Source organism: Nicotiana sylvestris, chromosome 8 (genome assembly GCF_000393655.2).
Source record: "Nicotiana sylvestris chromosome 8, ASM39365v2, whole genome shotgun sequence".
In the NCBI taxonomy this organism is placed as follows: Eukaryota; Viridiplantae; Streptophyta; class Magnoliopsida; order Solanales; family Solanaceae; genus Nicotiana; species Nicotiana sylvestris.
Genome location: NC_091064.1, coordinates 20,277,662 through 20,284,045, shown reverse-complemented (window position 1 = coordinate 20,284,045; position 6,384 = coordinate 20,277,662). Strand labels below are relative to the sequence as shown.

Below are 6,384 nucleotides of genomic sequence, written 5' to 3'. Positions count from 1 at the left end.
GCGGATGTGCAAGTGCGATCCCAGGCTTCGCAGGTGTGGAAATGCCTGGGCAGTGTTTAAAAACGAGGGTTTCCAGGATTTTTCTCGTTTTAAGCTCGGGTTTTGGCGATTTTTGAGAGGGATTTTGAAGAGATTCTTGAGGTAAGTCACTTGTGGTTAAATTTCTTCAATAATAATGTTTCCCCATTGATTTTCCCACCTAGTTGGTGTGTTTTTGAGCACTACAAGAAAAAGTCTTTTTAGCGGCAATTATTTAGCGGCAATAAATTAATTGTTACTAATATTCTCTAGAATGACATATTACCGACAAATTAAGATTAGCCAGGAAAGATACCTTTTGCTGACAATAAAAAGCAATGGTCACGAAAGAAGTAAAGATTAAAAATAATGTGAATTATTTTTTGTTTCCCTCCAATGCTTTGTTTATAACATTAGCATATTCCCTCCAATTATTTTAGCTATATTTCGAACAGATTCAAGCACCTAAAGTAATGGTTAAGGAAAAGCAAAAAGGGTTTCATCTAAAAAAAATATTGTGACCTACCCGTTGCCGGCCAACAACCCCAAAGACTTGGATCTAATTCTCCGTTGTTGTCGAACCAATTAGTCTTTTACAGTCCCCGGCCACCATGGAGCCATCCACAGGTAACCCAGTTCATCTCTCTCTCTATATATATATATATGTGTGTGCGCGCGCGCTTATCGCTAATGATGGATACCCTTTCCCCAAAGACTTGAGAAGTGTTCCCTCGAGATATTAGTCTAATTGAAAGCATACACGCAAATAGGGGTGCTTCTAATCATTCAAAATATGAGTGTTAACCCTAGGATGTTGCAAAAATTTCAAAACCTAACTGATTTTTTCTTCTAGTCATTCACCGAATGAGTGTTGTCCACTGTAACATCTAGGCGAGTCTTGAAAGTTAACACAAAGTAATAAAAGCTTGAATTTTTTTTAACAATTGTTCTGCAGTTACATATGGCAATTTCTACTTGGATAATATAGATAACAATAATTGTAGATTCATAGTGCTAAAGAAGGCATACTGCTGCAAATCTTTTGAATTCTGTTATACACTTGATTCTGTTGTTATATCTTGCATCAATTGAAAGTTTATAGCCTTTATTTGTCATAAAAGTAATGTGATGCCTTCTTGGATCTAATTCCCCATAATGTATTCAAGTGTTTCAATTTTTATTTGACCAGTTGCATTCAAAAGTGTTATTGTAATAAATTATCAATTCCAGTAATGAAAACTGAGGTCTTCTGAGTTGGTCTGGAGTTCCTTGTGACATACGAACTATTTTAATTTAAGTCTCTAGTTTAGTATTCCTCAAATATTTTTTAATCTTCTACTTTGTATTTATTTGAATATATGTATAAAAAATGGTGTTATGGGGTAGTAATAGATGTGAATACACCTTCTACAACTCCTCCAAATGAAGGTATAGTTAATTTTGATGGAGGAAATGACATTAAAATTTTTATTAAAGTAGTTGTCATTTTTGTTTTAAATTTTATCTTATCTTCAGGCTTTACTTACTCTTCACTCTGGTCCTTTATGTGTTATTAACTTAAAGAATGAATACTTTATTAAGTTTTTGCTTATGTAGTGATGGCCACTTCGGCAACACAATATTCTTTGAGTTATGTAGGTCGCAGGGCTCGTCGGTCGTAATAAAGTCTTCCTTCACGTTATTGCCTCCCAAAACCTTTGTTATAAGTACTATTGTAGTTTTTTTATCTATCAGTGTAGTAATACAATCATGCATAAATATATATATTTTTATCAAAATTATAAGATGTCTGTTAAAGGTAGAAAGGCTTCGTCTTCTTCTTCTTCTCCATTTTTGTATATTTTCTTATATCTCTGGTTCGAAAGGTCTCTAAAGAAAGTGATGCAGCTACTCTGACTCGATCTCGATGAATTCTTATTACGGAATGTTTGTTTATGTTAAGAAGTTTCTACTTATAAAGTGATTTTCAGTAGTGGACCTCGTGGTTGTTATAGTCATTAAAGGGTGTTATTTCTAATTATTTCCAAATCTCTCATTTTTTAAAGCGTTTAACAAGACATGGGAACACTAAAATTGTTCATATTCATGAAAATTTTGAGTTGGCAGTTAATTAGCATATAATATGTTTGCATTGTAGGCCTTGTGGAGGGCTAGCATACTTGTTCCATATGTTGGAATTAGAACAGCTTGAATGATATGGATTCCAAGGAAGTGTGTTCCTTTTTCAGATGTAAGATGCCTGTTTTTTGATTTTTTATGGATTATCCATTAGCGTAGTCCTATGAATTTAGACACAAGCGTGATAAAACAGACGCTTTAGAAATTAGAAGAGTGTCATGTGATAAAGTGTCCAGTGAAAGTTGTGCCAATCTTCACTATTCCACATTTTAGTTCTCAAACTTCCTATTTTAAAGTGATAGAACCTACCTTGTTCTATATAAGTAATCTCAGTGAGAGCATTTTACATAAATATCTTAAGGATATAAAAGAATTCAATTAAATTATTAAAATATATTTCTTAAATTTTTGTTAACTGAACCATGAAGAAATGAAAAATATAGGAATTTCAGGTTGATGTTTTTCCTTTCATGATAAGTATTTCCTATGGTTCACCACTTTTTTCAGTTATCATTTGCCTTTGGAGCCTTTCCATATGACCATTGAATACCTTTTGAATTAAGTTTTAGGTATTCTTTCTTTACAGTGATGTAGAGAATTCCATTCCTCTGGTTACATATCGATGAGCTATTTGTCAAAAGATCTCTCATTTAAAGATTTTTGAATTTATCCGGTTATTCATAGTCATCTTCTTCCTTTTTTAATTTTTTCTTTACCAGTGAAGGTTTGCAAGGAAGAGAGCTTGGATTAGCAGTTGTTCTTAACTTTGGCTTCATTGCTTGACTACACATCTAACTATGTCTTAAGTCTGCACTCAAGCTACTTCTACCCCTTGTAAGTTAAAAATAAGTCTATTTTAATAGTTCTTTAATTTCTATTGATGTCTTTTGATGCAGCATAATCTTAGAGCTATTTGCCTTTCTATAGAGGTGTCTTGCTCAGTTTTTCAACGTATCTGTAATGTCTAAGAAACATTGCTTCCTTTTTAACTAGAACATTGACCCTACCAGAAATAAATCGACCAAACTGTAGTAGAAACTTTGCAAGTAGGTTCCTTTATGTTGTTGGAATAGTTGTTGTAAAGTAGGTTCACTCATTTGGTGTACAAATGATATCTGGTTCCAAATATTTTCTTTTAAGATAGTTTTACTGCTCTATATTTTGGAAAACTCTAGACATTAACTAGAAGTGTTACAATTGGAGGCTACTTTCACAAAATATTCACATGCAGGCTTATAATTTTTTTTACATTAAATTTTATCTTTTGACGTTCACTTACTTTATTATTTCAGGTCATGCAATATGATGTTCAAAGACTAAGAATGTTGAAGATTTCAATAAAATGAAGAGTTGCTGAAGTTGTTTGAGCGCTTTGTATTTATTGTTTTATTAGTGTTGATATTCAAGTAGGATTAGTTATAATGACATTAGTTATTTAGTTGAAATAATATATTTTATCATTTATGTTGTTGATGCGTTAATATTATGAATTAGTACTTGGATTTGTTACTCAAGATTTAATGAAATATACGATGTTGTTATGAATATAGGTATGTTTTCTTATAATATGCCAATTGAAAGATAGTTTTACGGCAATAAATTGTATTTTAATTTGCCCCTAGAAGAATAATTTTATTGATAATTTAATTGGATTTAGCAACAATCAGTTTTGAGATGGATTTAGTAGCCATTATAATAGCGGCAAAAAATTGCCGTTAAAGTTTGTAATTTTAGAGGCAATTAATTGGATTTACCAGCAATAAAGATTGACACTAAAGTGTATACTAAGTTTTTCCTGGAATGGATTTAGTAGCCATTTTAATTGCCACTAAATAATTGTCATTAAAACATGTGACCCTTAGCGGCAATAAATGATACCTTTACTAGCACTTTGGTAAATGGCCACTAAAGGCTTTAACGACCCCAATTACAACAGATAAAAGATTATGGCCATTAAATGTTTTAGTGGCAATAAATATTGCCGCTAAAGGGTTTTTCTATTGCCGCTAAAGACCCTTTTTTGTTGTAGTGGAGGTATAATTTAGGGATTTGAGGTTAGGGAATCAGAGAGTTGATTTGGGGGATTTCGATGACGCTTTGGTGTAGGATTTTGATAAATTTGGTATGGTTAGACTCGTGATTGAATTGGTTTTAGGGTTTCGTGAGTTTTGTTGGATTCCAAGACGTGGGTCCGGGGGCGGCTTTGAACCAATTTGGGATTTTGATTAATAACTTCATGTTTTTCTTACGGAATTGATTCCTTAACCCATATTGATTGTGTTTATGGATAGATTCGAGGCATTTGGAGGCTGATTTGCGAGGCAAAGGTGTGTTGGAGTAGAGTTGTGCTTGGATTGAGGTAAGTAACACTTCTAAACTTGGCTCTAAGGATTCGAATTCCCAAATATGTGTTATATGATTGGTGTTGAGGTGACGCACATGCCAAGTGGTGGGTGTGCAGGCGTGCACCATGAGAATTGTGACCTGGTCAATTCCATGGCACTATATAGTGGACTTGTCTTGTTGATGTCCGTGTTTTCATCATGTGATAAAGTAATTAAGCTGTTAATCATGCTAGAGATCATGTTTAGGTTGTATGCCAATAATGTTGGGGCCCATAGTGGTCGTTTGTTGCTGTTGTCTTACTAATTTCATTGATAACTCGCACTCATTCATATTCATTAATTTCATATCATATCTTAGTTTCTGTTGTTATTTATTAATACCTCACATCATTATTTTCGGGCTAGTTTCTTGACATTATGAGCCCGTGAGAGAGAGATTGGAGAGATTGATTACTGAGTGAGGCCGAGGGCCTGATTATGTGTGACATTTATGCGATCGGGCTGCACACCGCAACAGGTATTACTGATTTGTGATAGCGCTTGGGCTGAAGGAGCTCCTCCGGAGAATGAACACACCCCCAGTGAGCGCCATTGATTATATTGAGGGATGGATCTTCCCTGGACATGGATCTTGTCCGAAGCATTGATATACCTGGGATGGATCTTCCCCGCAGGCTGGATTGGCCCTACTCAGTACTGAGTGACTGATGGTCAGTTGATATATATATATATATTCCGGGATAGATCTTCCCTGGGCTGGATTGTCCATATACAATACTAAGTGATTGAGCATTTGAGAGTGTGATCACATGAGGCGGTCAACATGGTGCATCACATACAGCATGTGCATTGGCATGTAGAAGTAGAGGAGTTATATTCTTTATGTCATTCAGATTTGACCAATCTTACTGTATTGAGTTTAATTGTAAAGCTTGAAAGCATACCTACGTTTCTGTACTATTATTTCTATACTGAACTGTACTGGTTGAGTTCGTCACTACTTTCAGTCCAAAGTTTGTATTTGTTACTTATGGAGTTGGTTATACTCATGCTACACCCTGCACCTCATGTGCAGATCCAGGTGCTTCTGGTCACGGCGGCTGATGAGTTGTGGAGTGAGGATCTTTGGAGATTATCGAGGTAGCTGCATGGCGTTCGCATACCTTGACTCTCCTTCCTTATCTTTGTTTATGTTCAGTTCTTATTCTCTAGATATTGTAGTATACTATATCCCATGTATAGATGCTCATGTAGTCGGTGACACCCGTATTTTCGGAGAGATTTGTATCGAGTTGCAAATTTTATTCTATTTGAATAAGGTTTTCCTTAAATATTAATTGCTTTCATATTTTTCAATCCTGTTGATGTATTGAAATGGTTGAATAGTTGGCTTGCCTAGTTTCACGATAGGCGTCATCACGACGGGTTGGTTTTTGATCAGGACAAGTTGGTATCAGAGCCTAGGTTACATAAGTCTCACGAGTCATGAGCTGGTTTAGTAGAGTCTTGCGGATTGATATGGAAACATCTATATTTTTTTTCGAGAGGCTGCCGAAAACTTAGGAAACTTCACATTCTTGAATTTTTGTCGTGCGAATCTATTGATCCCTGTAACTAAACTTTTGTTATTTTATTCTCTCATAGATGGTGAGGAAACGCACTACTGGATAGGATGGACAACCACCAATACCACCAGCTAGGGCCGCGAGAGGCCGAGGTCGCGGTAAGGGCTGAGGTTGGGGTAGAGGTGCAGCTCGTACAACAGCTAGGGCAGCACTTGCAGATCCACCAGTTGGGCTAGTTATGGAGCAGGTTCTAGTTGTGGATGAGCCAGTGGGGCTAGCTCAGGAACCAGTTGTGCCCATTGTAATTCCAGGATTTCACGAGGCCTTGGCTCATATTC

General features: G+C 35.6%; 1 long non-coding RNA gene across 1 annotated transcript; it reads left to right on the top strand.

Annotated features, from left to right (window-relative positions):
* Window positions 1–456: 456 nt before the first annotated feature.
* Window positions 457–3,681, top strand: LOC104212009 (uncharacterized). Its single transcript, XR_707282.2, has 4 exons — window positions 457–645; window positions 2,156–2,248; window positions 2,856–2,970; window positions 3,429–3,681. It is a non-coding gene; the product is annotated as an uncharacterized lncRNA (long non-coding RNA).
* Window positions 3,682–6,384: the final 2,703 nt, after the last annotated feature.